This window comes from Lissotriton helveticus, chromosome 1_1, assembly GCF_964261635.1.
Source record: "Lissotriton helveticus chromosome 1_1, aLisHel1.1, whole genome shotgun sequence".
NCBI classification, from domain to species: Eukaryota; Metazoa; Chordata; class Amphibia; order Caudata; family Salamandridae; genus Lissotriton; species Lissotriton helveticus.
Window position 1 is genome coordinate 194352494 of NC_136057.1, and position 17554 is coordinate 194370047.

At 40.3% G+C, this 17554-nt stretch overlaps 1 long non-coding RNA gene across 5 annotated transcripts in view; it reads right to left on the minus strand.

Moving 5' to 3' along the window:
* Positions 1–17554, minus strand: part of LOC144784384 (uncharacterized) — a 623310-nt gene that overhangs the window by 582197 nt on the left and 23559 nt on the right. For 4 of the 5 annotated variants that reach the window (XR_013601642.1, XR_013601653.1, XR_013601650.1 and 1 more), the window contains exon 4: positions 9916–10060. This is a non-coding gene — a long non-coding RNA (uncharacterized LOC144784384). Of the gene's footprint in view, positions 1–9915; positions 10061–11389; positions 11623–17554 lie in introns of all 5 variants that reach the window. The other variant, XR_013601643.1, reaches the window with a different exon arrangement.

Below are 17554 nucleotides of genomic sequence, written 5' to 3' on the forward strand. Positions count from 1 at the left end.
GAGAAGGTTGTGTGTAAAATGAGTTCTTGAGCCAGGTGGTCGATACACTAAAATTCCATTAAAAAAGGGCCATTGCGCTTCCTTTATTGTAAAGTAAAGTGCTTGAAAGCTATCCGGGAAGTCGGGTATGGGTACAATATGGCATTGCAAGTGATCCTTATGAAGGATCGCTATCCCCCCTCCCACTCGACCCTGTCTTAAGACAAAATTCTAACTTCTGTGAATACCAAAAGTAGTAACTTCATTCTGTGAATACCAAAAGTAGTAAGTTTATTCTGTGAATGCCAAAAGTAGTAAGTGCATTCTTTGAATGCCAAAATAGTAGTAAGTTTAGGATTGAGCCTTAAGTTCATTCTGTGAATGCCAAAAGTAGTAAGTGCATTCTGTCAATGCCAAAATAGTAGTAAGTTTAGGATTGAGTCTTAAGTTCAGTCTGTGAATCGGGCCCATTGAGTCTGAGATAGTTCTCTACCATCCAGGAGGCCACTGCTTGCATGCAGGTTCCTCATTGAGCCAATCCTTTTCAACGTTGATGTTGTCCCTCTTGCCAGCGTCCTAAGTTCTTTTGGGCTGGAAGTGCTATCCTACGCTGATGACACTCAAATTATGATATCTATTACTAACAGCGTAGAAGCCTCGGCAGGGAATTTTAAAACCTGCATGCAAGCAGTGGCCTCCTGGATGGTAGAGAACTATCTCAGACTCAATGGGCCCGATTCACAGACTGAACTTAAGACTCAATCCTAAACTTACTACTATTTTGGTATTGACAGAATGCACTTACTACTTTTGGCATTCACAGAATTAACTTAAGGCTCAATCCTAAACTTACTACTATTTTGGCATTCAAAGAATGCACTTACTACTTTTGGCATTCACAGAATAAACTTACTACTTTTGGTATTCACAGAATGAAGTTACTACTTTTGGTATTCACAGAAGTTAGAATTTTGTCTTAAGTTTGTCTTAAGACAAACTTAAGACAGACTTAAGACAAACTTAAGACAGACTTAAGTTAGGATTTTGTCTTAAATCTGTCTTAAGTCTGTCTTAAGTCTGTCTTAAGTCTGTCTTAAGTTTGTCTTAAGTCTGTCTTAAGTCTGTCTTAAGACTAATTTAAGACAAAATCCTAACTTCTGTGAATACCAAAGGTAGTACGTTCATTCTGTGAATGCCAAAAGTAGTAAGTGCATTCTGTGAATGCCAAAAGTAGTAAGTGCATTCTGTGAATACCTAAATAGTAGTAAGTTTAGGATTGAGTCTTCAGTTCATTCTGTGAATTGGGCCCAATGGGGACAAAACTGAGGTGTTAGTTTTTGGAAACCATCAGGATATCTGGTCAGAGGCCTGGTGGCCGGACACGCTTGGCCCCTGCCCCCGCCCCGGGTCTAGCGCTAAAAGTCTTGGGGCCCGATTCATAGAACTAACTTAAGACAAAATCCTAAACTTACTACTTTTGATATTCACAGGAGTTGGGATTTTGTCTTAAGTTTGTCTTAAGACAGACTTAAGACAAAATCCTAACTAAAGTCTGTCTTAAGTTTGTCTTAAGTCTGTTTTAAGACAAACTTAAGACAAAATCCTAACTTCTGTGAATACCAAAAGTAGCAAGTTTAGGATTTTGTCTTAAGTTAGTTCTGTGAATCGGGCCCTTGGTGTCATTATTGACATGCCCCTCTCCCTGCGCCCCCAGATTAGTAGAACGGTTTCCACCAGTTTTGGGATTCTTAGGACACTGAGAAAGATCTCCCAATTTCTCTCCTTCTCCTCCCGAAAGCAGACAGTTGTGTCCCTTGTGCTGTCCAGATTGGACTATTATAATGCCCTCAACTTGGGTTTCAACAAGGGGCTCGTGCACCGACTTCAGCTGGTGCAGAACGCTGCTGCTAGGCTTGTGATGGATGTACCCAGACATCACTCAGAGTCGGATACCATCAGTAAGCTGCATTGGTGACCCCTTGGCTGGAGAATCGCATTTAAAGCTCTCTGCCTTGCTCACAAGGCTTTCTATAATACTTGATCTGAAGGCATCAAAAGGCTCTTTCAAAGATATGTCCCCTCCAAACAGTTAAGACCCACCAGCAAGAATTTGCTTGTAGGTCCGAGTTTTAGGAAAGTGAGAGGGGCGGGGAGGGGTCCGAGCCTTCTCTTTGGCTGCGTTCAAACTCTAGAATTTCCTTCCCTCCTCAATCTCTGGACTGGAAACTCATTCTCTCTTCCATAAAGCCCTGAAGACTTGGCTGTTTACCCTTTCAAGTGCGTGGCCCTAGATACTTCGGTCTGTTGAGCCCTTTCTGTAGCGCCTTGACGCCCCTGGGCAAAGTTTGCACTTTCTAAAGCTAATAAAAAAAGAAATAAACAAAATGTAAACAAAAAAGGCGACCAAGCTAGGCCTCAGTGCGGCTTGTGGCCCGTGCCTCCCTGGAACTGTTTCCTTCCCTTCCCAAAGCAATGCCCTGCAAGCCCTGCACTGCCTCACACCAGATTCACACCAGCAACTACCAGGTTGCCCCTCCTGCTACTTGCCATTACTCACCACTACTATCACCAGCATTCGGTGAGGCCATGGACCTCAACCTCCAGCACCCCAGGAAGATCATACAAGGTGGACCCCCCAGGACATATACAGGCAAGGCTGCAGGGTGGGTGGATTACTCATCCTAATCTTCCTCACACAATTTCGGCACCCAATGTCCTCCACGTTCAGCTTTGTCAGTGGGTAGCCCAGTGTACAACTTACCTCGGTCCTCAGTCTTAGCTCTCATCAGAGGGGGACCTCCCATTCTCCGGTTTCCAGGGTCAGGGTTCAGGGTTGCCTGGCACTCACCAAGCCATGACGCAAAAGGCAATAAGGAGAATAAGCTACTGGCAGATCAATTGGCAAGCAGCTGGTCAAGCTATTACCTTTGTCACAGCCCAAGCCTAATGAGCAAAGAGGTAGAAGTCACAAGGATGAAGTCAGGAAGGAACAGGGCTCTTGCTACAGACATCAAAAGTCAAAAGACTCAAAGTGACTCTGACTTGGAATCAATACCGGATGCTAATTGTTCAGCCTCTTCAGTCAGTGTAAAGGTCTGTCCCCCGACACAATCTGGGAAATCTTGGTTTTCTAATAAACATAGACAAATATGCTTTAATTCATTTGAAACATTTGAAGTTTTTGTGCTTTCTTATTGACTCAGAGAGGCATATTAACAACTGACATATTGCGGCGATCACAATTTTGCAATATGTACAATGCGCGGCTAACATGCATTAGCGCATGTTAGCAGCAGTTTTCCTAGCGCCTCGTCTTGCTTTGCTAATTAGATGCAAAGTAGGCATTCCTGGGGAAAACAGCATTGCAATACCTGCTGACACAGCTTCGCCAAATTAACAAGCCGGCAGCCGGCCCGCAAAGTGATGCAGGAACTCGCGCAAAGCCCCCATTAACGCCTGATTTTAACGTCTGCAAAAAAGCAGACAGCATTATGTCCTATGGGAGGTGGATTGTGAAGTTAAATCCACTCTTCAGTATCAGCGAGCTCTGCCATTATCGCTGATCATTTATCTCAGTATTTCTCGCGTTGGAGTGGTTTTTGGCCGCTATCGCTGCATTTAAATCGCCAATGCGCAAAGAGTTGTTAATACAGCGCTGTCATGGCGATAAAATCCAGCGATAGCCGGTGATAGAAAAAACCATGCTAAGCGCGTTTAGCGTTAATTATCGCTACGTGTTGTTAATATGCACCTGAGTCTATAGGTTTTTTCTTATTGACCATGGAGAAATCAGGATCATAGTATCAGGAAAGGGCGATACATTATCGCCGCTTTTATCAGTCGGAAACTGCCGCTAAAGCGGCGATAATGGGCTTGATAATTTGTCCTTGTGAATTCCCATAGAAGCCCATGTTCTGGTGTTAACCTGGGCTCCTATGGGAATTCACAAGGGCATATTATCAAGCCCATTATCGCCGCTTTAGCAGCAGTTTCCTGCCGATAAAAGCGGAGATAATGTATCGACCTTGCTTGATAATGGGAAACAACCTTTCAAACGCAACTTTTACAACGCACTACCATTACAATGAAACTTTTACAACGCAACATCCATTACAACGCATGTCCTTACAACGCAACCATTACAACGAATGACACTACAACACATACCATTACAACGCATGTCATTACAATGCTGTCATTACAACACATGCCATTACAACGCATACCCCTGGTGTCAGAATAGTAATTTTTACCCCTACACTATCCAATACTTAACCTACTGTTGCACCCCCTGGAGTTAGAATAGTAATTTTTACCCCTACACTATCCAACACTTACCCTACTGTTGCACCCCCTGGAGTTAGAATAGTAATTGTTACCCCTACACTATCCAACACTTACCCTACTGTTGCACCCCCTGGAGTTAGAATAGTAATTTTTACCCCTACACTATCCAATACTTACCAATCATACAATGTACATTTTTGCGTTGTAATGGTATGCGTTGTAAAGGTAGTATGCGTTGTAATGGAATGCGTTGTAAAGGTAGTTTAACAATATTCGTTGTAATGGCATGCATTGTAAGGGAATGCGTTGTAATGGATGTTGTGTTGTAAAAAATGCGTTGTAATGGTATGCGTTGTAAAAGTATGCGTTGTAACGTCATACATCCCTTGATAATATGGCCCTCGGTTCTTCAGCTCTCCCGAGAGAAGGTGCCTCTGATTAATAAATAGATTCATCACATTTTAATTGTGATACTTGGACTTTTGCTCCACCCTCTTTGGGATGGACAATCTCTCGGATGTATGGTATATCAACCATTTCGGGGAACAAAGTCGAGACCCACCGAAGAAGTAGCCAAAAACCTTTTGGAGATTTCACTTAAAAGAAAATATAGGTACAAGCAGGGTATATTCCAGCCATTCTAATTACAATGGCAGATTGGTGCTCCCTGCATCCTCAAGATACAAGCGAATTACATATTCGCCCTACAGTTTAAAAAGCTTTTAACCAAATTTTGGGGCATATTAACAAGGGCTTTAAAAGCCAAAAAAGCGGAGATAAAGCTATCACCCTATTAACAAGAGGGAGCTAACATGAATAATCGCATGTTAGCACCCTTTTCCCCTACGCCTCCCTTTGCAACTCTAATGAGATTCAAAGCGGGCGTGCCACACCTAAATAACGTGAGAAATGTCGCTAACCGACATTTCTCCAATTAACAAGCTGCACGCTAAACAGCATAGCGATAAGAAAAGTAGCGCTAACCACGGTTATCGCTACTTTCCTTACGCCTGCTTTCAATCTGACTTAGCCATTATATCCAATGGAAGGTGGATATAATGGCTAAGTATGCCTTGCCCTATCAGCAAGCTATCGCCAAACGTTGTGCGATTATCGCTGGATTTCCAGCGATAGTCACACTTTTGGCAGCTTGCGCTTGGAATTGTATCGCTTTTGAGACAAACTTAAGACAAAATCCTAACTTCTGTGAATACCAAAAGTAGTAAGTTTAGGATTTTGTCTTAAGTTAGTTCTGTGAATCAGGCCCAATAACAATAGAATACAATATCAATATACAACATAGTGCAAAAAATTAAAGTGATACAGTGAAACCGGGGAGAGAAACAGAAAAAGGACGGGAAGGGGGAGAGAGAGTCAAATATTATAATACATCTTTGCATTCAAAATGTAACAAGTAGTATATGTTAGATCCTCTAATAGACCTTTATAAAATAACCAAGAGATAAAATACATTAGAAAACAAAACAATTATTATTCATATCAAGGAGGTTTGGGTACTTCTTCAATACAAGGCGTGTGTAAAGATAAGGACTGAGCAGATATGTCCAAGAAATTTGTAATGGGTAACCATAACAAATCTCTTTTGATAGCGAGTGTAATAGGGTGAACATAGGTCCTGTCTAATCTGTGATTATAGCAAATACCATACCAAGAGGCTTGAAAGGAGACATTTGAGGTATTCTTCCATGATTTAGTGATTTGTTGAAATGCTACAGCTATAAGTAAGTCAACAATGGAAGTGGTAATATTAGAGGAAGACCATACCACAGAAAGACTAACTAGAAAAATCTGTGAAAAAGTAAAGGGGAACTGAGTTGAGAAAATGTTATTTATTTGTTGCCATACCTTGGACCAAAACGTATGGATCATTGGACAAGTGAAAAGCATATGTTTAAGATCTGCTACTGCAGCCGAACAGGACCAGCAGGTAGAGGGAAAAGAGGGATCTATTGTATGTAATTTGGCAGGAGTGATCAAAAGTCTATTATAATTAAAAAATAAAGTTTGAGTTGTGTAAGCTGCCCTAGAAGACCTCCTTATTTTGGACCAAATGTTGTGCCAGGTTAGGATATAAAATGAATCCTCTAAGTCCAATTCCCAATCATATCTTAGATTTATCTCGAGTGATAGAGGTATCTCGTATTTTTTTTATAAATTTGGGATGCGAAGGAAGATGAGAATAAAAAAGGAAGAGTAAGAGGAGATTTGCTTTGAGTAATGGAAAGTGTGAGGGTATCATAACTATTTTGAGCTGCTGTACTAATACCTTATATTTGGGGTAGAAGGATAATGGAAGGAAAAAGTGAGATTTGAGCATAGAGAAGGGAATACAAACACCTTCTTGAAAAAGTTGGTGAGTCCAAGTAAGGCCAAGATCCTTCCATTCTTTCAAAAAAAGAGTTCTATTTCTGACTTTATTAAGCGGGTTATACCAAATAGGGGATTGTTAGAATCTTGAACGATCATCTAGACCAACTAGAAAAAGGGGAAGACATTTTTTTCTGGAATTTTTCAGAATAGGGAGAGACATCTTCTTTGGGATATGTGATAAAGAGACACACTCTTCAAAAGTAAAAGGGTGAATGAAGGAGGATTCAATCTCTACCCACAACGGCTGAGAAGCAGTATCAGACATACTTTCCGATAACAAAGAAACAGAATGAGTAAGAAAAAATGAAGTGTGTTAAGAGGAAAAATCTGGAAAATTGACCTCACCCAAATGTTTAGGACATTTAAGTTTGGAGAAAGACATCCTAGCTTTCTTGTTTTGCCATAAAAATCGAGATAAAGTAGAGTAGATATTTTTATAACAGGAGTTCCGGATATTAACTGTAAGGTTGGAGAGGAAAAATAAAATTATTGGGACTAACATCATTTTAATAGAATCCAGCCTTCCCCACCAGGATAAGAACAAGGGATGCCATCGTGTTGTAGAATCTTTTAAAGTTGTTTGTACATTTTTTATATTAAGTGCTACAGTATCCTTAATCGAGGGTGTGAACCATAAACCTAAATATTTGATTTTAGTGGAACTCCAATGAAAAGACAAACCAAGAAATAAGCTTGAAAGTAAAACTTATTTAGAGGTAGAATTTCACATTTATCAACATTAAGTTTGTAACCCGATACCACTGCAAAATTCGAAACTTCTGATAGGAAAGCTGGAATAGATGTCTGGGGGTTGGAAATGAATAGAAGGATATCATCTGCATAAGCAGAAAATTTTAAATGTTTATCTCCATAAGGGAAAGCAGTAATGTCTTATTCATTCGAAGTTTTGTTAGAAAATGTTCTAATGCTAGAATGAAGAGGAGGGGAGAGAGAGGACATCCTTGTCGGACACCTCAGAAAAGAGGAAACGAAGAAGAAACAAGACCATTGGCTAAGATAAAGGATCTAGGAAAGGAATACAATAACGAGATATAGGAAAGAAATTTTGGGCCAAAACCAAACCAAACAAGAGTTGAGAATATAAATTGCCAATTCACTCTATCAAACGCTTTTTCAGCATCTAGTACAACAGCAGCCAATGAGTGATTATAAGAATGGGATTTACTAAGAACATTAAAAAAGAGATGCATATTATCAGAAAGATGACAGTCCTTGATGAAACTGCATTGTTCTTTACCAATTAATTGTGGTAAAATTTTATCCAGATGGAGCGTGAGAATTTTCGCGAATATCGCATAATCAAGGTTGATTAAGGAAATAGGACTATAATTTTTACACAAAGTGTGATCCTTATTTTCTTTGGGAAGAAGGCAAATCAAAGCCTCCTGGAAGGAACCTTCAGATTTCTTGGATGCTATAAAAAATGAAAATAATTGATGAAACTTGGGAACTAGTAGATTGGAAAAATGTGAGTAAAATTCAATTGTGAATCCATCAGGCCCAGGGGTCTTACCCTTTTTAAGTGTCTGAATGGAATCCTAAATGTCTTTAGGAAGTATATCCTTTTCCAAGGAGGAAAAGTCTACTCCTGGTAACGAGGTTGAGGGGATGGGAGATAAATAGTGATTAATGTCAGTTGATAGAGGAGGAGATTCCGGAGTATACAGTTGTTGATAAAAGTTAGTGAATTCCGACAAAATATCCTCGTCTTTATGGATTGTAGTGTTGGAAGAGGTTACAATAGAATCTATTTTTGTCCGTTCTTTTTTAACTTTGAGATAATTTGCAAGGAGGTTGCCAGCTTTATTTTGTGCGCTGTAATATTTGGCACTAGATTTAAGTAGATATAAATTAGTGGAATCTGTATAGAGTTTATTGAAAGAAAGTTTGGCCTTAATGAGTTTAGTCAAATCAGATTGACTCTTAGTTAAATAATAAGAATGTTCTAATTGTTTAATTTGTGTAGTAAGTGTTGTTATAGATTGGGCAGCGAAGCGTTGTTTTTTGGCAACAAAAGAAATAATGAAATCTCTAGAGGCAGCTTTAAAAGTGTCCGATAACAATTGAGGGGATATCTGAGGAGATTCATTATCTGCAAAAAACAGGGATGCAAAATCAAGGAAAGCTGTCGTGAATTTTGTGTCTAAAAGGAGAGAGTTATTAAACCTCCACCTCCTAGTACCTTTTATGGGGGAGAGTAAATCTAGATGTAATGAAACTGGAGCATGATCAGAGATTAAAATAGAACCTATGTCGGACTGGAGGATGTGCTGGTCAAGGCTTTGGAAATATAAAGATAGTCTATCCGGGATTGGGAAGAATGAACATGTAAAAAATATGTGTATTCTTGTAGCGTGGGGTGACAAAGCTTCCAAGAGTCAACAAGAGATCTTTGAGATATAGTGGAGGTAAACTGAGTGTGGATGGGTGAGGGTGAAAAACGAGAATTAGATTTTCTGTCTAAAAAAGGATCCATAATCATATTGCAATCACCACCTAAAATAAAATAGTCATCAGTGTAGTGCATCAGTGAAGAGAGGATCTGAGACCAAAAAATTTGTCTTGTATAGTGGGAGCATACAAATTGAAAATAGTTAAAGGGATTTTATTAACCAACAAAGACACTGCAACCCACCTGCCATCAGAGTCATTATCTTTGATTTATGAGCTGGATATTTAACCGTTATGGCAGAGAATAGCAACACCATTATGTTTCCCTGAGCCAGGAGACGCAAAAACATAGCCTACCCAATTATGACGAAATTTTGAAATTTTGGCATCTTTGATATGAATTTCCTGTAATAACACTATGTCACTATGTCACCTTTTAGGTTTGCTAGATAAGACAGAACGCTTAATGGGAGAACCCAGAACCTTAACATTCCAAGATACTATTTTTTGTGACATCTAAAACTCTAAATTGTATCTAAAAATGTGTAGAAAATCAAATATATACATGAGTAACTAATAAAAGTTCATATGGTACATTGCAAGGAAGTATAACGAAATAGAGGGAGAATAATGAGAGAAAGTAAAGAAAAATTAAATAATGAAAAACAGGAAGCTAGATAAGTTGAAGTAAGAGCTAAGGAGAATACCTGAAAAGAAAAAAAACTGAGAAAAAGGGTAAGAAGCAAGAGTATACAGGAAAAAAGAAAAGGGAAAGACATTACAGAAAATGAAGGAACAAAACAGAAGAAACATTCAATGAAAAAAATACTGTAACAAAAGACATACCACAGGAAAACAATACGAACGGGGATGGTGGAGCCACATAAGGGAGATCAAATGCTGAACGGAAGACTCCAAAACGAGACGGCAAGGAGAGAGACAACTTCCAGGAAATTGAAGAAAAGCGGTGAGGGACCACAAAACCTGCAACCTGATAAATGGAGAAGAAAGAAGCTTATTTAACCAGGCACATACTAAGAACATACCAATATACAAAATGACACATACTACAAAATACAAAAGGAGTGAGACTAATAATAAGAAACGCAACAAACAACAAACAATATCATGTTGTAAAGTATAAGTATTTCATGGCTGAGGTATTTCCATGGATTCCACTCTGCAACTGTTCAGAAATTGTTGTAGTAGCGCAGGATCTTCGTAAGTAGTTGTTTTGTTGTTATAAGTCACTTTGAAGAGACAAGGGTGGAATAGGCCATATCTAGCATTCAGATTGCGTAATGCAGGTCTCATCTCCAAGAATCTTTTTCGACGTTCTGCAGTTATCTTGGTGTAATCTTGGGCGAAAAATAGAGAAGAACCGTTCCAGGTGATTTTTCCGCATTGTTTGGCAGCATGGAGGACTTTGAGCAAATCAGTGTACTCTAGAAAATACAGAATACCTCCTCTAGGTTTCATAGGAGATGATGTAGAACGAGAGATCTGACCAAGACGATGTGCACATTGAATATTCAAAGATGGGTTGACAGGGAGACCCAGAAGGGTTGGCAGGAAAGATTGAAAAAAGGAGACTGGATTGGGGCCTTCAAGACCTTCAGCCAGGCCATAAATGCGTAGTGAGCGACCAGTTGGCCTCCAAATTTTGTAGTCGGGTATTCGTTTCCTCCATATGCGGCTTGAGAGCACACATTTCATCAAGAATGAGCTCTATAGATATTGAAGATAACAAATTAGCAGGAGAAGGTGGATTCACTTTTACACGTTTGCCAGATGTAGACGTGGACGCAGAGGGGATTTTGGTACCTTGTTTTGCCCCTAGATGGGAGTTGGATGAAACAGATCCCTTAGAACCAGCAGATTCACTAATAGTATCTTCTATGGGATCTTGTAGGACGTTAAACGGGTTAAAATCTTCCAAACCCGCCTCATTGGAGTAAAGGGACCCACTGCAGTTGTTGCGAGGCATTGCCATGAAGAACAGCAAGAAGAAAACCACCTTATATGATTTATGGGCGAAAGCAGGACACTAAGAACCAACTTGGTTGCTATATAAGGAGGCTATGTGAAACCAGGAGGCAGCAACATAAATGAATAAATGTTGGCAGTCCAAAGAATAACAGACTGGTCAAAATCAAAGAAAAAATGGTGCCATTGTAAGGAGTGAGTATTTTCTGTGAGGAAATAGTATCTCGCAGCGTTCAGGCGGGAAACCGCGAGCGCGCCGAAAAACAAAATGGAAGTCGCAACGTTTCGCTGAAACACAGCTCTAAATAGGTTAAAATATAGGCACTGGGCTCACCCTGCGCTCTCCCTGTGTCCTCATTAGGTTCAGCACTGGTTCCGACCTCTGTTTTAAGCGGTTTCAGGGTTCAGGAGAAGAAATAGGAGCCCGGAGCCATCCCGAAACCTCACGTCTTGAGCTCCCGGGAACAGCGGCAATCAGCCGAGGCTCCGAAGCCACACCCCTTTGAAACGTCTTTCTGGTGCTAAAGCTTTAGATGTGTCTTTAGTTCAATATACTCCTTCTGGTGCCTATTCCAGGTCAGAAGAAGAACAAAAAACAAATGCAATATCAGTTTTCTATCCTTCTTTTCCTCATCAACAAAAGCTCAAAATTGTTTAAAAGAGTATATTCAGAAAAACAATGATTGGAGAACATCCTCCTCAAACCCAACTCATCATCTATTTGAGAACTACTTACAAATCAGTTTTTTTCTCCCAGTTTGGCTTGTTTGTTTAAATGAATACTGAATTTAGCGGGCATTGACCCATCTCCTTTCGAGGCTCACTCCACAAGGGAAACTACAGCCTTACAAGCCCTCTGGGTTGGAGCAGTGTTGGTGGCCATTCTTGGACCAGCTGATTGGTCTAATGTTGCCACTTTTAGAACCTTTTGTTACAAACCCATTCCTCATATTTCTAATTGTATTATATCTATGCTTTAAACAAGCATTATGTGAGCCTCTGGTCTTGTAATGAAATAAAGATTTTCTTAACTTTAGTGAAAGACAGTATTTTATTAAAGACACTGAGATAAGGATTATTCTACCACAATTGCTAAGTTTCCCCTCATTACTCTTTTCTAGCACCTATTGGAGCTACAAATCAATCAACTTAGTATGGATTATCAGAGGATCATGTTTCTGGTGCCAACTGTCGTTTGAGATTTGATTAGTTTTGAACTGACCAGGATCTTCCTTGTGTAGTTTCCTTACCTCCTTTCACATGCAACACAAAGTATTTATTATGAACTTAAAGATTTCTTTACTTTTCAGATGGCTTTTATGGTTATTCTATTTATTGCTTGTATGTTTCAAAACTTTTGATCTGCTCCCATGAGAAAAGAGTACTTGTTGCACCAACTCAAGCGGTTTGTAGGGTAGCTTGTAGAGAACTGGTAGTTAGCATTGTGACACCAATTGGTAGTTCTTTTTCTCTAGGTTTCATGGGTAATGTAGTATGTTTTATCGTGGCTGCTGATAGAGTAAACACAAGAAAAGAATGCATAATACTTGCCTTTGTGTATTCAATAAAATCAAGGGGCTTATTTATGGGCCCTTGCGTCACTTTCGTGCCGCCGGTTCATCATTTTTTGTGACGCACCAGTGGCATAAAAAATATGCCATGTTGCGCCATATTTACAAAGTGATGTATCTAGGTAGATGCGCCACTTTGTAAACCCCTGCGCCACATTATACCTGCTCGAGGTATAAGTTATGCAGGGGGGGAGTTCTGACACAACAAAGGGTTGTAGAAGTGACACAGTGAATACTATAAGATTTTACAGCACCACTTCTAGGACGTAAATGCATCAATATCTTACGCCGGCTTCATGGCAGGTGTAAGACTGATGCAGGAACATATAACATGGGACATGGTCATGTGTAATGACCCATGGCTGGAGTTGCGTCACTTTTGTGACACACTCCAGCAATGCGTCATTTTTGCAACTACAGATACGTCAGAAATACAGACGTATCTGTAACTCCTTGCGACATGATGCGTCATACTGTAAATGTGACGCATCATTGGCGTCACAAGGAGGGTGCAATGAAAAGTGATGCATCGTTATTTTCATGTAGCGATGCATCACTTTTCATAAATGAGGCCCCACATTTTATTTCTGTAAATCTACGAAAATCTCTTCTCTCACTTAACTAAAACACTTGCCAATTGTTTTCTGTGACTGTATACAAAAATAAAATATTTTTATAAATGTTTTTTAATACCTATTTTAAAATGTTATACATTTTTAAATGCCAATTATTATAATGACATTGTTTTAATATTGTATAACCACAATTTTTCTAATAGTTATTAAATGGTAATATGCTTCTCAACAAATATGTATTTAGCTATTAATAAACTTTCTTAAAGAATTTGACATTCTTTCATATTAAATTTCCTTACAATATTGTAACTCCCAAATCAGCTATTACAAAGATATGGCTGCATTGTAGTTTCCCTGCAATGTTGTGGGTGCACACACAAAGGGCTACCAACCAATAAACAAGTTACTAGGGGAGTTCCTGGGCCCATGGGTACTATGCACAAGCCCCAAGGGGATTCTGTCCCATTGACTCTGAGCATGATATGTTGTTGCATTTCCGCATTCCTTCTTTTCTCAGTTTGCAATCATTGGCACAGCCGAAGAGCTTAGTGGATCTGGCCACCAGATCCAGGGCTTCATTTGCGCCGCCGGAGTATCACTTTTTTGATGTTCCAGTGGCTCAATGTGCCACCGGCATATTTATAAGGCCACATAGAGCCATGTTACGTGGCTTTACATGGCCTTATAAATATGTGCTTTTTGACACAGCCCCAGATTTCTGAGAAATCGTAAGTATGAGGCAGTGCAAAACACTTACGCCTCCCAAGGGGAGGGGTAAGAGAGGCACAACGAAGAGAAATATCTTGTGATTGTTTTTGTGCAAGAAGGTTTTCCTTCCTGCACAAATATAATCATCCCGCAATGCAGGTGCCCTTGCACCGTGGTGTAAAGGTGCCTGCGTTGGCACACGGTAGCCCATTGTGCGCCGGACAAGGGAAAAGGACAGTAATGGGCCTTATATCATCTAATCTGTTATGTTAAGTTTATGTTAAATAAATGCACATGTATACCCTCAGGTGTCTTGGCGCTTCCAGTGCTACATACTGTGCTAAGGGCTACTGCTGCTAAAAAAAACACAGGTCTTCAGTTGTTTTCTGAACTCAAGAAGGGAGGGAATTTTTCTGAGATATAGTGGAAGGGAGTTCCATTCCTTGATGGTATTATAGCAGAAACTCCTCCCCCCCCCAGATAATCTTTTTAATCCTGACCACCGGCATCAGATTGGCATTAGCTGAACGCCAAGGTCTATTTTGGGAATACCAATCGTATCCATCAGATACGGTGTATTCCTGCCCTTTTTGTTTTGCAGTTGGACAGCGCAGCAGCAAGGCCTGTTGCACTCCCCACAGCAGAAAACCCATAAATGAGGCCCCTAGACCTTTCTGAAAACTAGACACCCAAGATTCCCATGGTCCCTGGTTTAATCTATTCCTGCTACGTGCACTAGGCCCAGCCACACAAGTGAGGCACTGTTTTTATCGGGAGAAGCGTAACAATGGTGGGTGGTATGAATTTTGAGTATCCCTGCAGATTTCTGAAGTTTCCCTTGTGTTTCAAGGGCTCCTGGCCCAACAACACACATGAAGTAGCGTTTTTCTTTCGTGAGAGATGCGGGTAAACAGAATACCTATAAGTATAACATTTATGATTATGAATGGAATTTTCTCAATTTTTGCCTTCCAAATGGAAGTCAGTGTGCAAGAAAGATCACATTGTGCAAAATACCCTCTGAATTACTATACTATGGGTAACTCCAAATTTGGAGTTGTGCAAATAACCACTGTTCCTAAACTATCTTGTGGACATTTAAAAAATACATAGATCTCCTTCATTTCACTCATTAGATTGTACCATATGAATTTCTGCATGGTCGAAACACAATGAAAAATCATTACAAGCTACACCTCAGTTGTTGGCTGTGGGTAATGTGTTCTTGGACAACCAACAAAGACTATGGGGCAGATTTATGTTAACTGGCGCATCCCCAGGGATGCGCCAGTTAATGTGCGCCACAGTGCGCCACAGCTCCGCCACCCATGGTGCGCCGCATTTACAATGTGACGCACCATGGGGCAAAAACGGCACAGATGCGTGACGCATCTGTGCCGTAAAGGCGGCGCATTGCTGGAGTTGCGTCGCAAGCGCGACGCAGCTCCAGCAAGGCTCGGGGGTGCCCTATGTGACCAATGCTGCATCAAGACCTACGCCTGCTTCAAGCAGGCACAGGCTTTTGACGCAGCATTGGCCTGAAAGTGACTGAGTGAAATCTTATAGATTTCACTCAGCCACTTTTGCGAGGCGCACCTGCCCCGGAACGCCCACCCTGCGCCGGAACGCCCACAAGCGGCGCAGGGCTTTACAACGTGACGCATCTGCCTAGATGCGTCACGTTGTAAATCGTTCGTAGGGATGCGCCACGTTTACGCCGCCTTGCGTGACGCAACAGCGGCGTAAACGTGGCGCAAGGCCTTCATAAATCTGCCCTTATATATATCCCTGAGTACAGAATGGTCTGACAGACACAATGGTATGTTACTTTGCAAATCAACCACCAGAGCAAAAAATGAAAACATTATCATCAATAGCTATTTTCTCCTACTTATTTTCACTATTTTTTCTGTTCAATAATTAGTAGCTTTTGGAAAACCATGAGAAATGTACCCAAATGAACTTTTGCTGAATACAGAATTTTCTCTAGTTTTCAGAAATGTATGCCTTTCCAAGCTCACCAATGGGTTACACACCTGTTTCTGCCTCAAACGGCAAGTAGGTTAAAAGCGTAAAAAACAAAAGACTGCAAGTTAGAGAAATGGAAAAATCATGGTTAAAAATAATTATTTTTCTTTTACAATGCTGCCTGTTCCAGAAAGCTGGGAAGATGGCGATCTTAGACAACAAATCTTTTGTAGATGCCGTTCATAGGAATAAAAACATAAGCTTTCTTTCACAGCACTTTCTTCCCATTTTACCAACAGCAACAACAATTACTATATTTTGGCTATTTTTTCAGTTCCTTCTAGGGGAATTCACAAACCTTAGGATCCCCAAGATGTGGGTAAAAGCACCCATATTTGGCCTGGATACCTTTTACGGTAAAAAAACAAACAAACAGTAATGAAGGCCTAATTGCAAAGTGCCACAAATATAAAAAAAAAGTGCTCAGCACTGAGGGTGGAAAATGCTCAGCAGCTGTGGGGTTCAATTGTCAGAAAATTAAATGTGGTCCATTCACATTATTTAGAGCAACTGTACTAATCACACATTTATTACGACTATTTTCCTATGTGCTGCTGAGAAACTGGAATGTTTGCCATTGTAGGTAGGAAGGACAAAACCATCTGTGGGAGGGGGATTGTCTGGAAAGTTTTAAATCCCAACATTATTAGACACGAGTTTTTGTGATAGATTTAGCAATCTATTGACCATCTCTGTATTACCTGCACTGTACATATCGTTTGGCACTCAGCTTTTCATTGTCACGCCCTCAGCACTTGAATACATTTATTTATGACTACATACTATTGAATATACATATTTGACAAGTCGAGGCTTCTTGGCTTTGTCATTGCTTGTTCATTTAACCCTCCACTACTAAATAAGCTGCAGATGAGATAGAGGGTTTTCCAACTCAACAATTTAAGTAACATTTAACTGTAGTGTCAGCAACACAAGGGTGCAGTACTGCAGGATACTACTAGATGTCCCTGTAGAGTCAGGAGTATAAGGTACATTACCATAGGCTCTTATTAGAGATCCCTGTAGAGCAGAGGTCTTCAATTTTTATTTTTATTTTACAGATTTATATAGCCATGCCTTTAGTGCCAGTGGGGCTGGGACAACAGTCAATTTTTAAATGTGCTGGCACATGTATCGAAGGATGATTGACAAGCTTTTGCAGAAGGCTTTGTAGATATGCATCTGTTGCGCAATGGATTCTGGGAAGGACAGCGCTTGTACAAGGAAGTGTGGGATATGTGTCCTTCCTGCTCAAAGCCCCGCCCCCTCTCCCTCACTTGAGCTAAGGGTGGTTCAAAGGTTACCAACGACATCCTCGAGTTCCTGTGCATGAAAAAACCGAAAATGAGCCTTTAGGGCTGTATTGTGAAACAAAAAAGTAAAACTTGAATAAATGACCACTTGAGACGTACAATATACGTTTTGTATATTATGACTAAGGCTACAAACTTATTAACACACTTCAGAAGTTAGTCTGACGCAAGCCAGTGCATCCTAACTCCATTGAGAGAATCAAAAATTTGCTAGCATTCGCACCAAGAATTTTCAATTCTATTAAGGACACTGAGGCGAGGATTCTGCAATCTCTCTCTTTACTGTAAAACACAGCAGCCAATG